Here is a 27918-nt window from a genome sequence, read left to right as displayed (position 1 = left end):
CTAGGTTTTCTTGAACTGCTAAATACCAAGAAGGGAACCTTACATAAACCTCAAATATAAGGGTTATTTCTCTTTTAAAAAACAAGAAGATAATGCCATATCTCAAAACTATACAAGTGAAATTTATTTGCGTAAATGTAATTATACAAAATGTCAGTGCTCAGAAACTGAGTGCTAATTACATTATCTAATGTGCAGGGTATTAAGACACATGGTGATATTTGAAATCAGCCATCTTTCTTCCTCACTCCTAAAAACCCCCAGATTTTTTTTTTAACATTTGCCTTTCAGTCCCACAACTGAATCATCAGCTGCTCACAATCTCAACAATAAACCACAAATGATCATTAAAATAATGAATGTGGTTTTTTTAAAAAAAAGAACAGCAGCAATCATAACAGATATTCAGTCAAAAATACATTCATGAAAAATGTTTTTGAAGAGAAAAATATTCCTGCTGATGTCTAAATCAAGAAAAGAGCTAGCCCAATCTCAGTTATCAAGTGCTTCCACAGCTTTGGTCTGAAGCCCTTGTTGCCATGCCCAACTGCACTACAGAAGGTGGTGAAACATATAGTTGGACCCCCTCTAAAGAGTAAAGTGTGCAGGCAGGTTCATATGGGCAAAGGTGCAGACAGGTTCATAAGGGCAATCTCCTTCAGGTAGATTGTCTTCTTAATTGTCACCACATGCTCTTGGAATCACTAGAGATAAATAAGGAAACTTAATTTTAACATTCTGAAGGTTCAACACAGAAGGAAGGTATTAAGCAGTAGAGAACAAATTTTCTTTCACCATGCTTATTTAAAATAACTTCCTCCTATCTCTGGCTGTACTCTTATAAAGAAGTAAATATTGAATTATTTTGGTGTCTTTTCTTCAATGTCAGATAACTGCAGCCTCTGTGCACACACTTCAAATTAAGAAGCAAAGCTTTCTTGCAGCTTTCTGAAACAAGATGTAGCCCTAGTACTTTATTTTTTTCAATCAAGTATTGCTTCACTGCCTTTGAAGGCATTCTAAAGTCACAATCTCAAAAGATGTTTGATTCTTTCAGAGTTTATGATAATATTCCTATACCATGGCAAAACATTTTGCCAATACACTGTACCTGGACCATGCCCTTTAATATTCACTACTGGTTCACAGTAGCCATTTAAAATGTAATATAATAATGTACTTATTAAAATTAAAATATACAAGTGAGGCTCAGTTCAAGTTCAGATCTTAGTTTTGGCAGAAGCTTTCCCTTGATAAACAACATAAGACAAGTCTACACAATCAGTTTGACAAGTTGAAAAGTAATATGGCAGCCTAGACATAAATATCATTTGAGGGTCACATATAAGTGTGTATTATTTGAAGATCACTTTAGGATGTACTGGACAAATATTTGTCTTGGAGGGAGAGCATCTTAAATGGATGGAAATTATATGAACAAAATACAGTCCAAGATAAAGCTGCCAGACCCTCATTAAGACCCTTCAGAAATGGTTAAACTCAAAGAGCAGAAAAAATTTGCTTGCTTTAAAGTAAAATATGCAGAGCAAACCAAACTTAATTAGACACACATGTCTTTCAAGATATCAATAAATGTTTCCTTTTTTGACAAGTCTAGTTTAATAAAATGTAATAACAGGAGAATGAATGTGTCTGAGACATAACTGAGTAGAGATGAAGAAATTAACAAACAGAAATATGCAAACCTCAACACCAGTTAAGAGTTCATTTATTTAAAGAAAATGACTAAATTTCACATTGACTGGCATTGGAAAATAGAGGATGGGGGAGAATGCTGGGATGTTATTGTAATTCATTTTCAAATATCAAATGGTGCTTTTTCATCTGCCTTATCTACCTCATTCCAAGTTCATTGAATCCCCTATCACACACCAAAATTTAATGGTTGGAGGCATAACCACGTGCATATGGTAGAAGGACCCCCAGTTCCCACTTATTTGGCTGTAATTTTTATGTGGATGGAAAGAAAACCAGTAAGTTTATCAATATGCTGTAGGGATTCTGTATCTCCTCCTCTGAGATAGCATCTATCAGTGTTGCTAATTTGTGTGTTTTTGAAGTTAGAATGGGAGTCCCTAACATTGCTGTTACATAGTAGCATATTGAGAGAACGTGTAGAGTTGGGTTGCGCCTGCTGGTCCTGCCCCTGACACTCTGTAACCACATTTGCTCAGATGCATGGCAGTCATCACACTCTGTGACTAGGCTTCGGAATCCATGTGGGTGAATTAGGTTGAATTAGTGCAAACGTGCATATAGCAATGATCTTAATATAATAATTGGAAGACTGATCATGGATAAATGCAGATCAGAGTTAGGATGCTTGAATGGAAGCAGCAGGCTCAAAACAGATTTCCTTGAATAATACTACTACTACTTATACACCACTCTTCAACCAAAGTTCTCAAAGCGGTTTATATAGAAAAATAAATAATATATAAATAAGATGGTCGCCTGACCCCAAAGGGCTCACAATATATAAAGAAACTTTAGGTAGACACCAGCAACAGCCACTGGAGGGATGCTGTGCTGGAGTTGGATAGGGCCAGTTACTCTCCCCCTGCTAATTATAAGAGAATCACCATTTTTAAAAGGTGCCTCTTTGCTTGATTAGCAGGGGTAATACAAAGATTAAGTTTATTCAAGAACAGAAGCATATGAGATTTAAGAGTTAGCTGGTGACCTCTTGGAGGGCCAGACAGAAGCAGCTAACTACAAGAAGCTGATCCTTATAAGAGCATTGGGTTCTATTGAATGCAAGCTTGAGCTGATCCTGATATAGGGCAGAGGGGGAGAGAGACGGAGGTGATAGACAAAGTGAAGAAAGATAAAGTTACAATCTATATATCTGGCTGGCTGGAGCGCAGTGATTGCAAAGGTCGTTGGTTGTCCTTTTCAGGAAGATACAAGGGTAGATACAAGGAAGCCAGTGGTGGACTGGGTCTCAAAATATTGGTTGCCAGGAGACAAAGGGAGCCCACCTACAACTATAAGGCTATCATTTACTTTTTATAAGAAATAAATAAAAATTTCAAAAATACATAAGTGGGAAAAAGGTACAATTAAATTTTTTAGTAATTATAGTGTACATATATTGTACATATTACTGGCAATATACAGTACAGATTGTTATAATTGAATTTTTAATTTTTTTAAAAAAATTAAATAAATGGTGGATATTTTTTAATAGTTTGCTTATACTTAACATTTTACACATTAACAGGTAGTTCAAAAGCATATTTCATGCAGTCCACTATATTAAGAGCAATTGTTTGAGTTCACTAGATGATTGTGCGAATCTGTCAATAATTGCTTCTGCATCCAATTCATCTAACAATTCCTTTTCAATGGATAGCAACATGTATGATTCCAAGTTCTCCTCAGACAGTGAATTTCTTAGCCTTGTCTTTATGATCTTTAGTTTTGAAAATGTCCTCTCACATTGGACTTGGGTAACTGATATTGTGCAGATGACTTTATAAAGTTCATAAAGGTTATCATATGCCTTGTCATGAAGTCTGTTGGAAGCCAGAATTTTTAGTATACATGATGGGCGAGTGCTACAAATTTTACACTTGTTGCAACTGGAATCCATATTCTCACCATCATTAAGCAATAGCTTTAATACATCAAAGTTCGAAGCAAAAGAAAACAATTCCAATATTACTTGATCGTTGCTGATTTGTGGAGACAGCTTAATAATACCTTCCAATGCTTCGTCTTCAAGGCCCTTCTCTGCAATAGTTTTAAACTTTGCTGGGTCCAAGCAGGATAAATCTTTATACAACTTTTTGTGTTGTACAAAGCGTGAATCTAGTGACTGGACAATGCGGTCTATTATTCGGTTAAACACATTTACTCGAAAATCAGCTAGAGAATCTGAGGAATTTCCTTCATCATCTATAAGCTCATCTGTCATTCTTTTCTTCTTCCTCTGCCTCTTAACTGGCAATGCTGTCTTCAAAGAGTCAATTTCCAATGTTTGATTTTCATCCATATTCAACTATGAAATTTTGTCATTACATTTGTTTACAAATTCCAATGCCTTGCTGTGAACGTTTTTATTAAAATAGTAATACGACGTAAATTTTAGTTGCCTACAGTAATAATATTGGAACTTCTATTATATTTTCAAAGTACTAAAAGGTCATTAATATTTTTTAACATATTGTCTAATGTTTAAGGGTGCCCACTTCATCAGGGGCCCACAAGGCCCACTTGCCATTGTGCAAGCTGACACCCTGGCCAGTCCGCCACTGAAGTTGGCAAATAGGCTTTACTAGGAATTATGGAAGTCGCTGAGAATCCTGAACAGTTCAGAACATGAGTTTCAGAATTTCACACTGACCCACTTCAGGAAGACTTTGGTGGTGATGGAAGTTGCAGGGAAGGAAAATGGGGGTCAACAAGCTCTCTGGTGCAGTGGAACCAGTCCCCCAACAGTAAAACCAGAGTCTTGGGCTGGACCTGGAGTGCACAGAGGTGTCCACAAGGAGAAAGGAAGAGTACATACATTGTGCAAGTTGGTCGCACACACAAGATTCACACTATGGAATTTGAGGGGAGAAAGGGCATCTCTTGTAGAGATTTTCTGCTTGGATTGCAGGGTTAGGTTGGTGCCTGTTCTGCAAATGACCCCCCAAAGGCTGAAAACTAGACTAAATTAAGGCTCCTGAGGCATCTTTCTTCTATTCAGATCCTCCAAACCAACAATAGGCCAGTGGATCTTGTCCTTCTGGTACTCTTTTGTAGTCAGCTATTGTTGAGCAATTACTTAAGGGTTTTATTTTAGCTTCTGTACAAAGGGAGTGATCAGAAAGAGTTTCAGAAAACTTCAAGAAGTGGGAGCTAAGGCATACAGACTGTGAGACATTCGGTCAAATCACTCCAGAAAGCATGGAGCTTGTTTAAACCAAACTCCATGGGAGGGGGAGCAACAGCAGGGGAGGGGGGAGGGCCTCACCCCCTGCCTTGCTCCCTCCCCTCCCTCCAGGGGAGCAACAGCAGGAGAGGGGGAAAGCCCTCACCTCCGCAATGTGGGCTTCTTGGAGACATCTGGTGGGCCACTGTGTAAAACAGGATGCTGGACTAGATGGGCCTTAAGAACATAAGAACATAAGAACAGCCCTGCTGGATCAGGTCCAAGGCTCATCTAGTCCAGCATCCTGTTTTGCACAGTGGCCCACCAGATGCTGCGGGAAGCCACAGACAGGAGTTGAGGGCATGCCCTCTCACCTGCCATTACTCCCCTGCAACTGGTACTCAGAGGCATCCTGCCTTTGAGGCTGGAGGTGGCCCACAGCCCTCCAACTAGTAGCCATTGATAGACCTCTACTCCATGATGTCATCCAAACCCCTCTTAAAGCCATCCAGGTTGTTGGCTGTCACCACATCCTGTGGCAGAGAGTTCCACAAGTAGATCACACGTTATGTGAAAAAGTACTTCCGTTTGTTGGTCCTAGACCTCCTGGCAATCAATTTCATGGAGTGACCCCTGGTTCTAGTGTTGTGTGAGAGGGAAAAGAATTTCTATCTTTCCACTTTCTCCACACCATGCATGATTTTATAGACCTCTATCATGTCTCCCTGCAGTCGTCTTTTTTCTAAACTAAAAAGCCCCAGGTGTTGTAGTCTTGCCTTATAAGAAAGGTGCTCTAGGCCCCTGATCATCTTAGTTGCCCTCTTCTGTACCTTCTCCAGTTCAATAATGTCCTTTTTAAGATGTGGTGTCCAGAATTGTATGCAGTACTCCAAGTGTGGTCGCACCATAGTTTTGTATAAGGGCACTATAATGTTAGCCATTTTATTTCCAATCCACTTTCTAATGATCCCTAGCATGGAATTTGCCTTTTTCACAGCTGCCGCACACTGAGTCAACACTTTCAACGAGCTGTCCACCACAACCCCAAGATCCCTCTCCTGGTCAGTCACCGACAGCTCGGATCCCATCAGCATATACTTGAAGTTGGGGGTTTTCGTCCCCATGTGCAACATTTTGCACTTGCTAACAATGAACTGCATTTGCCATTTTGTCACCCACTCCCCCAGTTTGGAGAGATCCTTTTGGAGCTGCTCACAATCCGTTTTGGATTTCACTACCCAGAAGAGTTTGGTATCATCTGCAAATTTGGCCACATCGCTGCTTACCCCTGCTTCTAGATCATTTATGAATAAATTAAAAAGCACCGGTCCCAGTACAGATCCCTGGGGGACCCCACTTCTTACTTCCCTCCATTGTGAAAACTCTCCATTTATACCTACCCCCTGTTTCCTGTCTTTCAACCAGTTAGCAATCCACACATGTACTTGTCCCCTTATCCCATGACCGCTAAGTTTCCTCAGGAGTCTTTGATGAGGAACTTTGTCAAAAGTTTTTTGGAAGTCCAGGTAGACTATGTCAACTGGATCACCTTGAGCCACACACTCGTTGACACCCTCAAAGAAGTCCTAAAGGTTGGTGAGGCAAGATTTACCTTTGTGGAAGCCATGCTGGCTCACTCCCAGCAGGGCCTGTTTTTCTAGGTGCTTTACAATTTTATCCTTGAAGATGCTTTCCATCAATTTGCCTGGAATGGCTGTTAGGCTAACCGGCCTGTAATTTCCCAGATCGCCCATGGATCCCTTCTTGAAAATCACTGTTACATTTGCTACTCTCCAGTCCTCTTGTACAGAGCCCGAATGCAGGGATAAGTTAAATATTTTAGCAAGCAGGTCGGCAATTTCACATTTGAGTTCTTTGAGGACTCTTGGCCTTCAGCCTGATCCAGCAGGGCTGTTCTTGAAGCTATTCTCATGATTGATCAAAACTGGGCTAATGGAGCCCAGCCAATTGATCAATTGTGGGAACCACCGGGCTCACAGGTGAGCCCGGTGGTTCACTGGCAGCTAGCCCACCTGACAACCCCTCCCTTAAACAACGCCTCCCCTTAAATGAGTGAGTGCTCCGTTAACCTTGTTTTTTGGTATCGTGTCAGCCGCAGCTGCTTGCAGCTGTGGTTGGCACACTCCGGAGGTGGGGGGAGAGGGGGGACTCCAGGAAGGCACCGCGCACTCATGTGGTGTCTTCCTGGTGTTCAGGGGGCCAGGGCACTGTTCAGTGGCGCTCCTGTTCCCCCAACCGCCAGAGCTCCCAATGGAGCCACAGCCAGGCCCGGAAGCACCTGACTGGAGCAGCCGCTCGTCTGGGCAGCTGATCCAGCCACCCAGCAATGAGGGACTGCTCATCTGCGGGGAGAGCGGGCTATGCCCGCTTTCCCCGCTGAACCCCATCTGGTGCTTCACACAGATTGTGTGAAGTGCCTCCCAGTGTTCTATAATGGAACCCACAAAAATTGAATCTCTGTTGAAATGTATACCAAAAAGGAGGAAAGGTTTAAGTTTATGTCATCCTAAGTTTAGGATGACATGAGCATGGCTAACAAGTAGACTCAGGAAAGCTATAAAAGAGAAGAAGTCTTCCTTAAGAAAATGGAAGTCCTGCTCAAATTAAGAGGACAGAAAGGAACATAAAATCTTGCACACACAAAAATGCAAGTAGACAAGGGATGCAAAAAGAGAGTTTGATGAGCATGTAGCTAGAAATGTCAAGGGAAATAGCAAATACTTCTTTAAATATATCAGAAGCAGAAAACCTGCAAGGGAGATGGATGGACCCTGAGATGATGAGGGCATGAAAGGGATTATTAAGGAGGAAAAGGAGATTGCAGAGAAACTGAACAGGTTATTTGCATCTGTCTTCATGTTGGAGAATACTGACCATATACCCTCTTCAGAACTAAGCTTATTAGGCTTGGGGGCTGAAGAACTGGGCCAATTTGAAGTGACGAGAGATTATGTTCTAGTCTTGGGAAACTAAACATTAACAAATCACCCGGGCCAGATGGCATCCACTAAGAGTTCTGCAGAAACTCAAATGTGCAATTGCTGATCTTCTAGCAAAAATATGTAACTTGTTCCTATGAAGTTCTGTATCAGAGGACTGGAAAATAGCTAATGTACCTCCATTTTTCAAAAAGGGATCCAGGAAACTACTGGCCAGTTAGCTTAACTTTTGTGCCAAGTAAATTGATGGAAAGCATTCTTAAGGACAAAATTGTTAAACTTATAGAACAGGCCTCACTGACCTTTTGGCCAGCCAACAAACTGGATGGCTTTAAGAGAAGTTTGGATAACTTCATGGAGGAGAGGTCTATCAACGGCTTAGTCTGAGAGCTATAAACCACCTCCATCCTCAGAGGCAGGATGCCTCTGAGTACCAGTTGCAGGGGAGTAACAGCAGAAGAGAGGGCATGTCCTCAACTTCTGCCTGTTGGCTTCCAGTGCCATTTGGTGGGCCACAGTATGAAGCAGGATGCTGGACTACATGGGCCTTGGGCCTGATCCAGCAGGGCTGTTCTTATGTTCAGGTAAGAGAGTCAAAAGGCATGTGGATAAAAGTGATCCAGTTGATATAGTATACTTGGGCTTCCAAAAATCGGCCACATTTGGAATACTGAGCACAGTAATGATCGAGGTATCTTAAGAAGGACATTGTAGAACTGGAAGAGGTGCACAAGAAGACAGCCAAGATGATCAGGGGGCTAGAGCATCTTCCTTATGAGGCAAGGCTATAGCATCTGGGGCTTTTTAGTTTGGAAAAGAGACAACTACGAAGCAACATAATAGGGGTGTATCAAATTATGCATGGAGTAGAGAGAATGGACAGATAATTTTCTCTCTCTCTCTCTCACACACACACACACACACACAACTAATACCAGGGGTCATCCCCTGAAACTGAAGACCAGGAAATTTAGGACCAACAAAAGGAAGTACTTTTTTTAAACAGCCCCTAATTATACTATGGAATTATTTGCCATGAGATGTGGTGATGGTCACTAGCATGGCTGGCTTTAAAAGGGGCTTAGACAAATTCATGGAGGACAGGTCTATGAATACTAGGCTGGTGAATATAGGCAATACGCCTCTAAATACCAGTTGCAGGGGAGCGACAGCAGGGCATGCCCTCATCTTTTGCCTGTGGGATTCTCAGAGGCATCTGGTGGGCCACTGTGGGAAACAGGATGCTGAACTAGGGGCCTGATCCAGCAGGGCTGTTCTCAAAAATAGTAGGTATGTTTTCAACATGCCAACTTGCCCCACAAATCCAATACCATACATTGCACCAGCTGTAATTCTTATACTAGTAAATTGGCTTTTTCAAGGCACAGGACATTATTACCAAACACACACAAGAAGAGCCCAGCTGGATTAGAAAATGGGCTATCAAGTCCACTGTCCTTTTTTTCATAGCGGCCAGCCACGTGCCTCTTTAGAAAGCTCACAAACAAGACAATGAAAGCCATAGCAGAAACAACTCAGTGGTGAACTACCACTAAACCTGGAGGTTCCTGGTAGCCATCATGGCTAATAGCTATTGATGGACCTATCCTCCAGGAAATTGTCTAATTCCCTTTTAAAGTCATCTAAACTAGTGGCCATCATCTTGTGGCAGCAAACCCCATATATTATTGCACAGTGCATTCAGCAAGCATTGTGTGTATATCCTTTCCTTTGTCTGACCTGAATCTCCCAATGGTTTTCATCAGATGATGTAGAGTTCTAGTATTATGAAAGAGGGGGAAACTCCACACTCTATTCTAAACTGGTGTTTCTCAACCACTGGTCTGAGGACTGGTGCTTCATGGTCTGTGACGAATTGAGTGCTGGTCCATGAGGAATTAAACCCACCCAAAAAAACCAATTTTGACTATTGGGGGCCACTGCTGCTAGGAGCTCACCGGAGCGCATTTCTAGGCAGGCATGTGATAATGCTCATTTAGCTTCCTTAAAATGAACGCCATCCCAGCAGCGAGAGCTGCCTGCCAAGAAGTCAGCTCTAGGGAGCTCATCCGGGCTCCATGGATCCGGGCCCCACCCACTTTGCATGTAACATCACATGCAAAGGGGGTGGGGCCCAGGATCCATGGAGCTGGGGCAAGCTCCCTGGAGCTCATTTCTAGGCAGGCAGCCCTCACTGCTGGGATTATGTTCATTTGGTGAAATGAGCGTTATCCCAGTAGCGAGGGCTGCCTGCCTAGAAATGAGCTCCGGAGAGCTCCCGGCGGCAGCGGCCCCCACCAGCTCAAAATTGTTTTGGGTGTGCCTGGGGGTGGGGGCAAGGGGGGCGACTCCTTTACTAACTGCCATTCCAGGAAACCGCACAAAGAATGTACCCGTCCATGACTCCAAAAATGTTGAGAAATACTCTTCTAAACCTTTATCATGTCCCCACCTTAGCCATCTTTTTTCCAAACTAACCAATGTCCATCAAATACTGACCCTGGCTGAAAGCTCACATTTGTTATGAATTTAGGATCAAACTATATCACACATGAAACATATGCTTGGCCAAGATATACTTCTTGTTCTTCTCTAAATAGCAACCACAGGGCAGAGTAGGAGATAGACTGGAACCCATTTCCCTTTATAACTTTGCCCCACCACCATAGGAAGCTTTCATGCTGGGGCAAATGGCATCCACATGGGGACCTGGTCTGGATCAGGACTGTGATAGTGGCAAAGGGTTAAAGCCTTCTTCCCACACACAGTGGTTCTGATCCAGATTGGGATCCTTTAAACCTGCTGTTTAAAGAAGAAAAACCAAGCATGTCAGTACTAAGCACAATACATTAACAGGTCATTTGTTGCAGCCTTATACAAGCCACACACTCAGCCCTAGTTCATACAGTCATCAGCAGCTAGCACTAAAACAGCAAGCCCCTCCCCTCTACCACACATTCCTCCCATGTGTATGTGAGGAGCCCATCACATGGAGGCTCTGTTTACATCATTTCTCCACAGTGCCTCTGCTTTATGAGTTGTTCACGTGGAGGACCTGGATGCCACAGAAGGTTATCTGAATGGCAGAGGAGAAGGGTGCATATACTACCCCCTCACTGTGCTATTTCAGTACCTGCTCCTGGTGAATGTATGAATGGGGCTATAACTCTGCTCAACTTGAAGGTTCTTGAAAGGAATGTGTACTTTCAACATTCAAATAAGTATCTATCGTGCATAATAAATGATGGGCAGGTTGGCTGCTCTTTATCTACAAGCACCTCAGAAGCAAGAATCATTGGATGTTACTCCCAATAACTGTGTTTAGGATTACAGCAAGAGTCGTCCCTAGAAGGGTGTGGGGCTGGGAGTGAATCAGCATGTGTGGGGCCTCCTTAATATTTCATATCATTACAGACTCATACTGATTGATGACATACAGTGTAAATAGTGTGCGTGAGGTTTTTGGACATGTCCAACCAGCTTGGACATACCCCATATGGGGGTGGAATGATGATCTTGGGGTGGGGGGCTCCAGTTCCAGACACTTTAGTAATTTTCTGCCATGGAGCATAGGAATTTTTTGATGGGTTAAAAAAAAAATCCCCAATCTGTTTGAAATTAAATATTCAGAGTCTTCCCAATCTGCCCTACATCTGTGCCCAATATCAAAGCCCTATGGCAAGCCGATCCTTAAATATTCAAGCGGGGGGGGGATAATAACAAAAAGGAAATCACATTATACCTCCATTACTAAGCCTGAGGAGTCTGATTGCTAGCAGGCATGGGCAGGGCTGGGCAGAGGGTCTGCACAGAGCTGTGGTGGGCAAGGGCAGCCAGCACTGGCCACTCGGCCTCCTTCCTTCCTGCAGCAGGCCAGCATGCCTGCCAACCAGCACTGGAGAGCTTCAGGCTTCAGGTCAGCAGGAGCTTCAGGTCAGCAGGAGAGGCCTCTCTGGAAGCCCACCCACCCACCAAACAGCTGAGAGGTAGAGAGAGAAGGAGATGTAGCAGCTTGCCTGGAGGAAGCCTTTCAATTGCAGGCAAGCCTGTGCTGTGTGTGTGTGTGCGCGCACACACACAGAGGCAGGGGCGTAGCTATAATTGAGTGAAAGGGTTCAAAGAACACGGGCCCCCAGTTCCTGAGGGCCCTCAAGCTCCACCCCTCCCTATTTTCTTCATTATCTCCCTCACTTGGGGGGGGGCGCCAGAGAGAGGGATGGACACAGGCCTCCTCTCCCCTAGCTACGCCCCTGCACACAGGCTCTGGGCTAGGTTGCACAGGGAAATATAAATAGCTGTGACTGGGAGAGAGAGCAAGGCAGGCTGCAATATGCCCAGAGTGGGGCCTGTGCCAGAGTGGTGCTGGGGGCCATCACTCTGGTTGCCCTGCCCTAAGGATAGCCCTGATTACAGCCAAGTTAGCGCCCCAAGCATTCAGTACATTTTACAAAGCAGAAGCCTTTTATTCTGTGTCTGCAGAACATTGTACACAAGGGCGAAGCCACCACTGGGCAAACGGGTTCAAAGACTCCAGGCCACCCCCACCCCCAAGGGCCATGCCTTGTGGCTCCAGACACACCCTCCGCATCTGATGTAAGATGCGGGGGAGGGGGCGTTATTTCATTCCCAAACAGGGCCGCACAGCCCTGCTTGGAACTGAAATCGGCCCGCGCTGCGTTAGCCGCAGGGCCAGAGAGACTCACTCTACCTTTAAAGGCAGGGAGAGCCGCTCCTGGCCTCGCTGCCATCTCCCTCCCAATCGGGGCTGCGCGGCTTGGGTTGGGAGGGAGATCGGCCTTCGCTGCATTGGCAACGTGGCTGGAATGGCTCTTCCTGCCTTTAAAGCCAGGGAGAGCCACTCCGGCCTGCGCCGCCCAACACAGTGGGGCTGATCTCCCTCTCAAACGGCCATGCGGCTCCATTTGGGAGGGAGATCGGCCCCACTGTGTTGGCAGTGAGGCAAGGAGCAGCTCTGGCTGCCTTTAAAGGCAGGGAGAGTCTCTCCAGCCCTGCTGGCAACGCAGCACAGGCCGATCTCCGCGTCTGATGTCAGATGCATCTGATGTCACCTTCTGCAGCAGTTTTAGAACAATGATGGAATTATTTAACGTTTGTGGGGTTCTACTAGCTGTTGCAGGTTTTCATCACAATGCAGACATTGCTATTGCAACTTGGTTTAGCTTGGTTTCAGTTCCAACCCTTCTCAGTTAGTTATTTGTAGTCAATATGCATTATTAGGAAGGAAGTGGGAGTTGCATTTTCAGCCACTTAATGATACTGCTAAATTCATATTTTTTATCTTGACTCGTATCTTGCATTATTTCTTAAGCAATCCCTTTGCAAAATCATTTACTCTTTTCATTTCAGAGCAGAGAAAACAAAGCACCTGGGTCACATGTGCTCACATTCATTCCGTATTACCCTTGCCATTCCCTTTTCTCCCTTCTCTGCTCTACCTTTGCTATTTTTCTGCACCATAAAAATTGAGACTGTAAACTCCTTGGACTACGGACCGGATTTTGTTTTTTTATATTACTTGGCAAAGTGCCATATGCAGTAATAGTGCCAAGTAAATAAATTCTACCATGGATTAATTTGAGGCAACACGAAGCCATCTCTAGCATGCTGTAGCCCCCTCTGTTCAACAGTTTGTAATATTCCTGAATCTATTCCACTGTCTGGTCCTTGTGTGCCACAACTCTTTCCTCTGGATTCTACAAGGGAGACTTCGTATAATCAAATTAATTACTGTTGTAAAAGGGAGGTATAGTTTAAACAGCATTCACTCAGAGGATGGTCTGATATATAGTGCCTAATATAGCACCATCTGAGCAGGTGTATAAATCACTAGCAAAGTGCACATTTCATCTTGTGTATTATTTGCCTCCTTCAGGACCTCTGCAAGAAGGTGAATCCAAATGGATTATTGTAGCCTTGACTGTTACTCAGCATGAGGCTGGTGCTATTTACAATTTCCAGGATTCCCCCACCCCACCCCCACACATAACACTTCTCTGAATATTCTTCTGCCAGCCACACATTCACCAAGGCTATTATAACAGATGGAGTTTTATGCTCAACTGGTTTTTTTCCCCTCTAGTTGATCAAACTGAAAAGCCAGACAAGATGGAAATTTGCTGAAATTTAGATTTCTTCCTGCCGTTTTACAGATTTTATAAGTTATCATTCATTGATTATGTGAGGTCTCTAGACTCTGACATCTGTTTGCTACATATGGATGGAAGGCAAATTCTTTTTTTTTTAATGCCAGTGCATAAGATGGAACAAAAATACATATCTTTAAAAAAAAGAAATTGAAAATGTATGTGCAACTTCCCCTATTCCCCCTCTCTCTCAAAAAAGTCAAAGCAGAAGAAATCAGGAAACTGGTTTATCCAAGTGTGGACCCACAGCAAAATGTTGCAGTATATCCCTGGTGTCCATGTGTTCCCTGAGCCTGTGCCTGAGCATGGGGAAAGACACCCCCCCACACACACTCAGGAGAAAAGGGGTTGGGACTGTCTTGAGTCAGCTGAGAAATATCCTACTCTTTTTATTATTATTATTTCTTGTTTACACAGTCAGACAGGTGTTATTGACTGGTTTGTTTTATCCAGACATCGAGTCCTTCCCAAGGACCTGGGATGCCAGAATTTTATTGTCAATTGTTATAGATATCGTCGCAGAACATAGGCTGTTCCCAGTAAAGCTGCTTTTTGTAATTGGCTGATGGTGATTTCTGTGGCCCCTATGGTGTTGAGGTGCTCTTCAAGGTCTTTTGGAACTGCACCCAGGGCGCCAATTATCACTGGGATTATTTTGGTCTTTTTCTGCCACAGCCTTTCAATTTCAATTTGTAGATCTTTGTATTTGGTGATTTTTTTCTATTTCTTTTTCTTCTATTCTACTATCCCCTGGTATTGCTAGGTCGATTATTTTGACTTGTTTTTCTTTCTTCTCAACTACAGTTATATCTGGTGTATTGTGTGGCAGATGTTTGTCTGTTTGTAGTCGGAAGTCCCATAATATTTTTACATCTTCATTTTCTTCAATTTTTTCAATTTTATAGTCCCACCAATTTTTGGCTACAGGTAGCTTGTATTTTTTGCAGATGTTCCAGTGTATCATCCCTGCTACCTTGTCATGCCATTGTTTGTAGTCAGTCTGTGCGATCTTTTTACAACAGCTGATTAGGTGGTCCACTGTTTCATCTGCTTCTTTACAAAGGCGGCACTTGCTGTTTGTTGTGGATTTTTCGACTTTGGCTCTTATTGCATTTGTTCTTAGTGCCTGTTCTTGCGCAGCCAGTATTAAACCCTCTGTTTCTTTCTTCAAGTAACCATTCTTAAGCCATTGCCAGGTCTTGGTGATGTCTGATTTTCCACTTATATTGTGCAAATATTGACCATGCAGGGGCTTCTTTTTCCATTTTTCTGCTCAGTTCTTGACTTGTTCTTTCTTGTAGGCATGCTTTGTTTGATTAGTGTTGAATAGTTTCTCGTTCTGGACCATTTTAAGTGCATCTTCTTCACTGTCCTTGATATATTCTTCAAGGCCTCTTTTCTCCTCCTCTACTGTTTGATGGACTTGCAGCATTCCTCTTCCACCTGAGCTGCGAGGGAGGTATAGCCTATCGACATCACTGTGGGGGTGCAGAGCATGATAGATGGCCATTATTTTCCTGGTCTTGCGATCCAGCATCTCTAGCTCTGCCTGGGTCCATTCTATTATTCCTGCAGTGTATCTGATAACAGGTATAGCCCAGGTGTTTATGACTTGTATGGTGTTCCCGCCACTGAGTTTGGACTTTAGGATTTTTCGAACTCTCCTGATGTATTCACTTCCAATTTTTCTTTTAACTTCAGTGTCTGCAATGTTATCAGCCTGGAGAATGCCCAAGTATTTGTAATGTTCTTTCTCTTCCAGGTTCTTGATGTTGCTTCCATTGGGCAGTTCTATTCCTTCTGTTTTTCTTATTTTTCCTCTGTTCATCATTAATGCAACACACTTGTCTAGTCCAAACTCCATTGCTATATCGCTACTGAATATATGGACAGTGTTTAGCAGTGATTCGATTTTTGACTGGGACTTTCCATACAACTTCAGATCGTCCATGTACAGCAGATGGTTGATTTGACTTGATGTTTTAGATGTTTGGTATCCGAGGCCTGTTTTGTTTAGTATTTGTGAAAGTGGGGTCATGGCGATTATAAACAACAGAGGGGATAGTGAGTCTCCTTGGAAAATGCCTCTTCTAATGCTAACCTGTTCAAGTGTCTCGCCATTGATTAACTCTGTACTCCACATGCTCATTGCTTTTTTTATAAATATCTGAATGTTTTTGCTGACACCAGTTGTTTCTAAATATTTTAGTATCCATGTGTGAGGCAATGAGTCGAAGGCTTTCTTGTAGTCAATCCATGCAACACTTAGATTTGTTTTTCTTCTCTTGCAGTTTTCTAAAATCATTTTGTCAATCAACAGCTGGTCTTTTGTGCCTCTGGTGTTCAGGCAATTTCCTTTCTGTTCAATTGGAAGCTGTTTGTTAGTTAATAAGTGTTGCATCACTTCATCTGCTATTATTCCAGTTAATAATTTGAACATGGTTGGCAGGCAAGTTATCGGTCTGTAATTACTTGGAACTGCACCTTTTGCTGGGACTTTCATTATGAGATGAGTTTTCCCAGTTGTTAGCCATTGTTCAATATCACCTCCTTGCAAAATGTGATTGAACTGTTTTGATAGTTGTTTATGAAGGCTTGTTAGGTGTTTAAGCCAAAACCCATGCAGTTCATTGTCGCCTGGCGCAGTCCAATTTTTAATTTTCTTTGCTCTTTCACTTATTAATTCTGGTGTTATTATTAGATCTTGCATTTGTTGGTTACATTTTTTGACCTCTTTCATCCAGCCTGCTTTTTGATTATAATCTATTGGATTGTCCCGTAATTTTCCCCAGAATTGCACTGTTTCTTCATTATTTGGTGTTTCTACGTTTCTTGCAGTTTCTCCTTCTATGCTTTGGTAGAAACGTCCCTGATTCGACTGGAATTGGAGATTCTGCCTGTTTTGTGTAATTCTGGCTCCATATTTGCTAATCTTCATTGACACTCCTGTTATTTGCTGCTTTATTATTTCCAGGACTTCTCTAATTTTCCTTGAATCTAGGTGGTATTTTTGGATCAGATACTGTTTGGTGTTTTCATTCTTCAGCTTCTTGTCTTTCATATCTTTCAATTTACTAGCATCTGATCTAAGCCTGGAGATTTTATTTTCTAATCTAATCTTCCATTTAGGTGATGTACTACTTTCTTTTTTTACAGGTCCACTGATCTTATATCCGAGCTCTTGTGTTGTTATTGTTGCTGCAATGTACATTAGTTGGTTTGTTTCTTGCAAATTATTGGTTGTTATTTCTGCAAGTGCAGCATTGACATCTTTTAATGCCTGAGCAAGTTGTTTTTTGGCAACTGTTTTTAGAGCTGGAAATCGAACCCTGGTTGTTGTTTGGTTTATATGCTCAGTTATTTTATGCTTTACTTCTTGTTGCTTTTCTGTTAAATGGCATTTGGGTTTTTGAGGTGAAGGCAAAGGGGAGGTTGCCTGGTTTTGATTTTGAAACAGTTCAGCAACACTGGCATGCTCGATTTCCAACACCTCCTCCACCTGCGCCTGAGCAACTTCTTCAATTGGTGGTAATTCTTCTTCCATATCTTGAGCCTGTGTTGTTCTTTGCAGTTCTTCCAGTTCAACTCCTGTAAATACTTTATTTCTTATTATAAATCTTCTCTGGTCTGCTAGCCTTTGTTCTGTTATTTCTGTATCTGGATGTTTCTCTTTCCAAATTTGGTACATTCTTTTTAAATAACCTCTTCTAGTTGGACTAGACTTGTAAAAGCAGATCATTATTTCCTTGTTGGCATTTTTCGTATATTTTTTCCGGTTAAGCGACGTTTCTTCCAGTAACCTTGCAGTCTCCAGCCCTGGTTGCTCAACTGAAGATCCTGAGTCCTGTAGCCCACTTGCCACCAGATGTCCAGGGACTCCAGCACCTGGTGCGGTCCTTGTTGACCCGGGCGACGACCGATCCGGTATAGATTTATTAAAGTTACGTCTCACCATATTGTTGATGGGAGAGGCACTCTTTGTCTGGCTCCTCTGGTGAGACCTTTCCAGTATGGTTGGACCTCTGGCATAGCTCTCACCTTCCTCAGAGCACACAAGCCCCACAACCACGCCAAGCTAGTGCCCCACTGGGGGTTGTTGTTGTTATTATTATTTCAATTTCTATACCACCCTTCCAAAAATGGCTCAGGGTGGTTTACACAGAGAAATAACAAATAAATAAGATGGCTCCCTGTCCCCAAAGGGCTCACATTCTAAAACGAAACATAAGATAGTCACCAGCAACAGTCACTGGAAGTACTGTGCTGGGGGTGGATAGGGCCTGTTACTCTCGCCCTGCTAAATAAAGAGAATCGCCACGGTAAAAGGTGCCTCTTTGCCCAGTTACCAGGTTTAAAGCCCTCCTTCACCTGCTCCTTGCCACACAGCTCCATTATCTCCACCACCTGATTGCCTGTTAACTGCCCTCTGAGTCTGTGAGCATTCTGCTCCGTTGAGTAATTCTGGGTCAGTTGGCAGTGGTGGGTGGCCCCCTTCCATTTCCCCCCACTTCAGATTTTTGTGAAACAAATGTTCCTGCAGGTTATCCTGAGTCTGACTGTTTTGCCCTTTTGCCCGCAGGTATTCTGTTTACGCATCCATAAGGATCATAGCATTTCTAGCTCTTTCAGAAATAGGTATATGATTTCTGTTCAGAAATATATATATATCACATTAAGTCAGCAATTCCCAAAGTGGATACTGGGGTACCCTATTGTAGCACATGGAGGGGTGGGGGACAGAAGTTGCCTTGAAAAGCCACCCTATAGGAAGCTCTATGCTCCTGGGAGCAGGGAAGACCCATGCAGAATTGGTTTCAAGACCTCCCTGCCCAGCTACCAGTAAGCGATATCATCCTGTAGGAGGGAGCAATCATGCACCAGGATTTCCTGATGCATCCCTCACTACAGTTAATAGGTGTAGGGGAATCAAGAAACATATTGCACACATTGGTCCCCATCCTGAGCCTGATTGAGCAAAGAGGAGCCTGGGACATCAGAGACAACATGAACTGGGCTATCCCACACTTGCAAGGACACTTGCCCATTCTTCGGGGAGCAGATTCTGAATGTCTGTATCAACATCTATACATCTATTTTAATGTAAGACCAAAATGCACATCCAGTTTAATTGAGAGAGAAAACTAATTCTACTTCCTGACTATATATATAGTACAGACATGGTGGAGCCTTGGTTGACAGAAATAAGGAAAACTGTAGTTGGAGTTTGGTGCAGACAATCTGCAGAAAGATTTTAAATATTTCACAATAAACCTTAGTTCCACTGGCAGTGACAGTGTCATATGTTATGCAGATAATCTAGCTCTTACAGAAAACTGCAGTCCATGTATATTTAAGGATCCTAAAATGCATGGATTTTTTCTTAATTATCCAAAGGCATGTCCATGCATTGCAGAGCTTCATTATTATGACTCCAGTTCACAGATTCTTTCAGCTGTTTGTTTCACCTTATCAACTTTATGGACATTTTTAAAAGATGAACGAATCCTGGGTCCCCCCCCCCTTTTAAATAAATTTTTGTTTCCTCCTCTCCTGAGTCCTGGCTACTAAAATGCCAGCCCCAGCCAATTTAAATACAGTATTTATTTAACAAATAAGTTATGCTAATCAGTACTAGCATCATTTTATTATCTTATTAGCATTTATTTGTTAGCATAAAAACAAGTATTTATTTATTTTTATTTCTCTGTGTAAACCTCTTTGGAAACTTTTGTTGAAAAGCAGTATATCCATAGTAGTCATATTAAATGTAGTACACTTACTGAATGCACAGTTGCCCAAGGAGAAAGAAGGTGGTCATGGACACATGAGGTACTTAGAAAAAATATTCATCTTCTGTCCATTGGCAAGTTTCAGTTTGTTTTGTTCATAACTGCTATAGAAAACACTAAGAATCTTTTATCAGAGTAAACAGGTCTCAGAGACTTTTCATACATTCTTATCAGCACTTTCATTCATTCATTCTATTTCTATACCGCCCTTCCAAAAAATGGCTCAGGGCAGTTTCCATAGAGAAATAATAAATAAATAAGATGGATCCCTGTCCCCAAAGGGCTCACAATCTTTTTTTCATTTTTTAAACATTCATTTTGTGAGATATGTCAGTCCTAGAACTATATTACAGTTGCATGGCTGAGGCTCGGAGGCAGTGGCTTACATAAGATGGTCAGTTCATAGCTGAGGTCCAAATTTGAACCAGGGTATAAGTGGCACTTTACCTTATACCCAGCTCACATAAGCTCACAGCCCTGTTGGATCAGACCTGTCCACAGACAAGAGGTGAGGTCATGCCATCTCTCTTGCTGTTCCCTTGCAACTGGTATTTAGAGGCATCTTATCTCTGAGGCTGGAGGTGGCCTATAGTCACCAAACTAGTAGCTATTGATAGACCTGTCCGTGAATTTGTATAAGCCACTTTTAAAGCCATCCAAGCTAGTGGCCATCACTACATCCCGTGGCAGAGAATTCCATAGATTAATCATGCACTGTGTGAAAAAGTACTTCCTTTTGTTGGTCCTAAAATTCCCACCCTTCAGTTTCAGGAGATGACCTCTGGTTCTAGTTGTGTGAGAGAGGGAGAAAATTTTCTCTATCCACTCTACTCCATGTATAATTTTATACACCCCTATCATGTTGCCCCATAGTTGTCTTCTTTTCCAAACTAAAAAGCCCCAGATGCTGTAGCCTTGCCTCATAAGGAAGGTGCTCCAGGCCTGAATCATCTTGTTGCCCACTTCTGCACCTTTTCAAGTTCTACAATGTCCTTCTTAAGATACGGTGTCCAGAACTGCACACAGTACTCCAAATGTGGCCACACCATAGATTTGTATAAGAGTATTAGCATTTTTTTTAGCATTCAGCATTATTAGCATTATTATTATTTTGTTAGCATTTAGCACTTTAACATTTAACATTAACATTTTTATTTTCAATCCCCTTCCTAATGATCCCTAGCATGGATTTTGCCTTTTTCATAGCTGGCATCCACTTATTCCATGCCTGCTAAGTTTATTCAAGAGCCTTTGGTGTGAAACTTTGTCAAAAGCTTTTTGGAAGTCCAAGTGTATTATGTCAACCAGATCACCTTTATCCACTTGCCTGCTGACGCTCTCAAATAACTCCATAAGGTTAGTGAGGTAAGACATGCCCTTGCAGAAGCCATGCTGGTTCTTCTTCAGCAAGGTCTGTTCTTTTATATGTTTAACAATTTTGTCCTTAAGTATGCTTTCTATCAATTTAACCAGCACAGAAGATAAACTAACTGGCCTGTAATTTCCCAGATCCCCCCTGGATCCCTTTTTGAAAACCAGAGTAACATTAGCTACATTCCAGTCCTCTAGTATGTATGTATGTATGTATTTATAACTAATTTATATACCACCCAAAACTTATGTCTCTGGGTGGTTTACAATTTAAAAAACCCAGTACAAATTAAGACAGAATTAAATCATTTAAACAATTTAAAATTTCACACAAAGTTAAAATTGTTAAACTATTAAGTAGTGTAAATTTCATTAAAAGCCTCGGTGAACAAATATTTTTCAACTGCCTTTTAAAAAGTTGTCAGAGATGGGGAGGTTCTTATTTCAACAGGGAGCACATTCCAAAGCCTCAGGGCAACAACAGAGAAGGCCCATCTCTGAGCAGTCATTAGATGAACCAGTGGCACCTGCAGACAAACCACTCCAAAAGACCTTAAAGGGCAGTAGGAGTTGTGGTGAAAAAGACATTGAAGCTCTTCTCACGATCCGTGAGAACCGAAGAGCTTCTTCTGGGTCTGCGGGGAGAGCGGGCTTATTAATACATAAATAAAATGGTCCCCTGTCTCCAAAGGCCTCAAAATCTAAAAGAAACATAAGGCAGATACCAGCAACAACCACTGGAAGGATGCTGTGCTGGGGTTGAATAGGGCCAGTTGCTCTCCCCCTGCTAAATATAATATAAGAGAATCACCACTTTTAAGAGGTGTCTCTTTGCTCAGTTAGCAGGGCCTCTCATTGTTGAGGAGTTTCCTCTTCTGAAGTCCAATGCATCTGTGTTGGACTTCCTTGGCAGTGCTCACTCACATATAAGCTGAATTGGATCACTCTATGGTCACTGTTCCCCAGTGGTTCTACAACTCTGACATATCATTTAGCCACTTTTAATGATTTTTGTGTGGACAAAATCTCTCTTATTCATGCTGACCTGGATTCCACTATTGGTGCAGAGTCTTTAGTGGGGGTATCCAGTAACTCTTGGTGGTTAAATTGGATCGGTATCAGTTTGTGACTCCTGAGGACATGAACAAGCTGCTCGGAACTCTGTGTCCTATCACTGCTCTCTTGACCATTGTTCAACATGGCTTATATTATCAAGCAGCAGGGGCGGAGCCACCATTGGGCGAACGGGTTCAAAGAACCCGGGCCGCGCCCAATTCGAGGCCCTGCCTCATGGCCCCGACACCCCCCCCCCCACATCTGACATCAGATGCGGGGGTGCTGGTTTAGCATGGGTAGCCCCCGTGTCTGACATCAGATGCAGAAGGTGGGGTGAGCAGGTCCACCACTGCAGCCACACATGGGCCAGCACCTGTCAAGCAGGGAGATTGTTAGAGAGGGTCTGGCTGAGATAATAAATGCTTCTCTGAGGGGAGGTGGGATGCCTCCTTGCTTAAAGGATGCTATTATTAGACCTCTCTTGAAGAAGCCTACGCTTGATCCCTCAGAGTTAAGCAACTATAGCCCTGTTTCAAATCTCCCGTGGTTGGCCAAGGTGGTTGAGAAGGTGTTGGCTTCTCAGCTCCAGGCAGTCTTGGATGAAACATATTATCTAGACCCATTTCAAACTGGTTTTTGGGTGGGCTTTGGGGTGGAGACTGCCTTGGTCAGCCTGACAGATGATCTCCAAAGGGGAATTGACAGAGAGAGTGTGATTCTTTTGGTCCTTTTGGATCTCTCGGTGGCTTTTCATACCATCGACCATGGTAGCCTTCTGGATTGCCTGGGGGGACTGGGCATAGGGAGCACTGGCTCTTCTCATACTTCTCATACCTTTGCAGTGGTTCATACCTCCCGAGCAGATTCTAGAAGGTGTTACTTGGAAACTGTTGCTCTATGAAGAGAGAGCTTTTGTATAGTGTCCCTCAGGGCTCCATTCTGTCCCCGATGCTTTTTAACAGCTACATGAAACTGCTGGGAGCGATCATCAAGGGATTTGGTGCAGGGTGTTATCAGTATGCTGATGACACCCAAATCTTTTTCTCCAATGCAGCTTCATCAGGCGATGGCATAACTTCCCTCAAGGCAGTAATGGGCTGGATGAGGGATAGCAAACAGACTGAATCCAAACAAGATACAGGTGCTCATTGTAGGAAGCTGCAGTTTGGGAAATGGGATAGATCTGTCAGTTCTGGATGTGGTTGCACTCCCCCAGAAGGAACAGGTCTGCAGTTTGGGAATACTTTTGGACCCAAACCTATCTCCGATACATCAGGTGAAGGCGGTGGCCAGGATTGCTTTCTAGCAGCTTTGACTGGTTCACCAACTGTGCCCTTCCCTGGAAGGGAGTGATCTTAAGGCAGTGGTGCACATGCTGGTAACCTCCAGGCTTGACTACTGCAATGCACTCTACATGGGGCTGCCTCTGTATGTAATCCAGAAATTGCAGTTGGTGCAGAATGCTGCTTACAGATTGGTCTCTGGGACATCCCGGAGAGACCATATTACTCTGGTTTTAAAAGAACTACACTGGCTACCAATAGGTTTCTGGGGAAAATACAAAGTGCTATTTAAAGCTCTTAACGGCTTGACCCCAGGGTCTACAAGAGAACGCCTTCTTCATTATGAACCCCCCCTGCCTATTAAGATCTTCAGGGCAGGTTTGTCTGAGGGTTCCACCAGCTCATCTGGTGACGACTTAGAGGCGAGCCTTCTCTGTAGTTGTCTCAGAGCTGTGGAACACATTTCCTGCTGAGATTAGAGCTGCTCAATCCCTGTTGACCTTTAACTGAAGGCATCAATTCAGCCAAGCTTTTTAGTTATTTTGTGGTTTTATGGGTAGTTATTTTATATGTTTTAACTTTTATGTATTAAATTGTTTTTTAAAGTTTCGGTTTGTTTTAATGTTGTAAACTACCTTGAGACTTCAGTAGTGGCTGGTATACAAATATGCTAAATAAATAAATAAGTCTCACACCAGGTCTTGAGCACCACTTAGGATTAAGACGAAGGTCACCTTCACTCTAGTTGGTTCTAGATAAACCAAATGTTCTAAGGCAAAGTCATATAGCATGTCTAGAAATTTGGCCTCTCTGTCAATACCCAAACATCAATTTGCCCAGTCAATGTGAGAGTAATTGAAGTCACCCATTTTTACAGCTCTGTCTCTCTTTGACACCTATCTGATTTGCTTCTCCAACTCCAAATCACTCTCAGCGTTTTGTTCCAGAGGGCAATAGTACGTCCCTAGTAACACATTTCCTTTCAGTCCAAATATTGTCACCCACAATGATTCTGTGGAGGACTCCAGTCCTCCTATGTTTTCTAGCTTGTTGGATTCTATCCCTTCTTTAATATACTGTGCTACTCCATTTCCAGTTGTCCCCTCCCTGTCATTCTGTAGAGTTTGCATCCAGGAATAACAGTGTCCCACTTGTTCTCACCATTCCACCAAGTTTCTGTTATGCCCACTCTATGTTTTCATTAGCAACCAAGCACTCAAGCTCACTCATCTTGGCTCGAAGGGTTCTAGCACTGGTATATAAACACCTATACGCTGAGTCTCTTACCTGGCGTTGGTGTGTGCTGTTAATAAAACAATCTGTTTGGGGGCTACAAGAAGCACCCCACTATGTATCTTGTATCTGCAGGCTTGCAGACTCCATCTTGGTTGGAGCTCATGGTCCATGAGTAATGGGAGCATGACTTCTCTTCAACTGCCCGTATATGGCAAACTCTCAAGTCTGTCGCTTGGCACAAGCAGCTTGGGGTGGCAATCCTCAGGTCAAAAGTACTAACACGTGACTGGACGGTGCTCCTCATAGCTCCTCTTTGTGTAAATACACAAAAGAAGTTGCTTGGTTGGTCAGACCCCAGTTAAGAGTTAAGGTAACTATTTCCTAAGGAATAATTAAAACTTCCATTGCTGGCATTAGCAATGCTAATTGCCTCTACAGAAACACAGGTTAAGTTGTCTCACTCCCACCCTGCAATCTCCTGCGCTAATGGGCTGACATAGATTGGCAGGAACAGGTCCTTAGCATCTAAAGAAATTCTTATCTCTCACCAAGAAGGTCTTCCCATTGAACCAGATGAATTTTAAGTCTGGTCACTCACTCTAGCCAACACACTCTGTTCAAACCATTACATTCATTGTGCATCTTCTAGAGCACACCCATCCAAGATTGAATAAGATAACATGTATTATTTTGTTCACCACAGATGTCACCCTCATCAGCAAACAGGTGTGGTCTGCATATGGCCCAAGGGCAGGTTCCTGCCTATTTGTATCCCACCCAAACCTCATCAAGCGGTGTTTCTTTCCTAGAACCACCACTGCATGTACTTGTGTTTTGGCATTGGCCATTCCATCTGCCTGTGCCTTGGCCCTTGTACCCGTTCCGCTTCCAGCCCCTAGTTTGGTCTTGTATCCAGGTCCAACCTATGCACCATGCTTGGCTGCTTAAGAGAGCTATCATTTTGAGATCAGACCATCTTTAGACATTTTCAGGCTCCCCAGCTCACAATTGACATGCTTGTCTCTTCCCAGATTCCTGCCTGTTCCTGCAGAGAGGTCCCCCAGCACCTGCTGAGCATTAAGGGTGACAGACGCCCCACCAGAAGGATTCAGGTATACTAACCAGCCTATGTTCAAAATCCTTTTGCTCCTTGCTCTCTCCAAAGTCTAAAGCTGCTGTCTGAGACCTTTTCTCTGGCCAGCCTTGAGCTGATTTTTATTCATTCATTCATTCATTCATTCGTTCCATTTATATACCACCCAAACTTTCATCTGTGGATTTCGTCTTCTGGATTTTAATCCAGAACTCAAGCTAAAGTGCCTCTTTGTGAGATTCATATTAGTCCTATTAGTTTTATTAGTTAATATTGTATCGCTTCTTTTGATTAATCATTTTTTTTTACATTCCTGAATACCTTTTACCCTTAATAAATCTGATTGCACTTTATCCCAGTCTCTGTCATTTATTTCCAGCTTTGTAGAAATTGAACACTGTAATGAAATCCTCCCTTTAGATTCACTGATTCCCCACCTTACCCGGAAGGTTAGCCAGGAGCACATAACCAACACTCCAGAGCAGTTTCATTAACAGTGCTATCTCCCTTACTATCATTTGACCTTTTTGACCCACTGTCATGTGTTTATATCTGCTCTACTCCTGGTTCTACTCTGTCCCCTTCTGGTTTATCTGAAATGTTTACCCACTTGCACCTTAGGGGATTTTGCTTGCTGAACCAGATATCACCCAGTTCCTGTTGGCTGTCACTCAGGCATCATTTTAAAAGCTACTCTGCAACCTTTTTTATTTTAAGCATCAGCAGTCTGGTTCTATCTTGGTTCAAGTGGAGCCTGTCGCTTTTTGTACAGGCTTTGCTTGCCCCAAAGTGTATCCCAGTGCCTAACAAATCTAAATCCCTCCTCCTGGCACAACCGTCTCATCTACACATTGAGATCCCTCAGCTCCACCTGACTTGCTAGCCCTGCACGTGGAACAGGTAGCACTCCAGAGAATGCTATCCTGGGGGCCCTGGACTTCAATATGGCTTCCAGGACCTCCTGACTGCATTTCCCAACATCATTGGTGCCAAAGTGCACTATGACAGCTGACTCCTCCCTAGCACTGCCTAACAGCCTATCTAGACGCTCCGTGACATCCGCATCCTTTGCGCCAGGTAGGCAAGTCACCATGCAGTCTACATACACAAACTCTATGCCCCTAATGACTGGATCACCCACTTCTAGGAGGCTCCCAGCCCTCCAGAGGAGTATCCTCTGTGTGAGAAGATATGGATGCATCACCCAAAGAAGGGGTTCCTTCCTCAGACTGATGTCCTCCTTCCCTGAGACATTCATTCTCCACAACAGCAGGGGAGCTGTCATCCTGGGAGTGAGATGCCTCCATCACATCCCTGAGAGTCTCACCCACATACCTCTCTGCCTTCCTGAGCTTCTCCAGGTCAGCCAACATGGCTTTGAGGGAACAAACAAGTTCCCTAAGAGCCAGGAGTTCTTTGTACCAAGCACACGCCCACAACTTCTGCTCCTCAAGCAGATAGTCATACATGCAATACACTGGGAAGCACCCTCTCCCCTGCTGGCATTCTAACTTCATAACTGGTTTTATTGGCTACTTAGATTATATTATATAGAGCTCCTTTACTTGGAAGCTAAGTCTTAGCTGCAGTTGTCAGCTAAGTAAAGTTTTAATCTCTAAATTTAAGAAGTGGGGTACTACTCACCTTCTCCTTGTGCTGGATGTCTCCTGTATGAAAAATGGAGACTGCTTCTGTGCGTCCCTACACATTTCCCCGCTAAACTCAATGCAAAACTAATTTGATACCTTGTTGCAAACCCCTGTTCACCAATTTCCAGGAAGCAAACTTACTCTGTTCTGAGCCTTTTGTCCTCAAGAGCTGCTTCCAGACTGAGCCACCTGAGGAATGTGGCCCCTCCCTCAAGCTGTGTGACTCACCTGGAGCAAGCCCCCTAAACCAACAAACTGCCCTGTCAAAAACACAAACTTCTAGCCAGCCAGAAATCAAACCCTAGAAAATACTAGTCCTAACAAATGTAGCTTGCCCTTTCCCCCTTGTTTTTTTGTTGATTGATTGATTTATATATCTAATTGCTTGCTTGCAGTCTTTAGGAGAGAAATCAAAAGTTTGCTGCTTCCCCTGGT

At 43.2% G+C, this 27918-nt stretch overlaps 1 long non-coding RNA gene across 1 annotated transcript; it reads right to left on the bottom strand.

Annotated features, from left to right (window-relative positions):
• Nucleotides 1-102: 102 nt before the first annotated feature.
• On the bottom strand, nt 103-27918 carry LOC128344724 (uncharacterized). The gene is made up of 3 exons (XR_008316004.1): nt 27479-27918; nt 24793-25052; nt 103-704 (listed from the first exon to the last, which is right to left on the bottom strand). It is a non-coding gene; the product is annotated as an uncharacterized LOC128344724 (long non-coding RNA).

The sequence above is a fragment of the Hemicordylus capensis genome, chromosome 1, assembly GCF_027244095.1.
Source record: "Hemicordylus capensis ecotype Gifberg chromosome 1, rHemCap1.1.pri, whole genome shotgun sequence".
NCBI classification, from domain to species: Eukaryota; Metazoa; Chordata; class Lepidosauria; order Squamata; family Cordylidae; genus Hemicordylus; species Hemicordylus capensis.
Note: the sequence above shows the minus strand (reverse complement) of the source record. Positions and strands in the feature narration are given on the sequence as shown.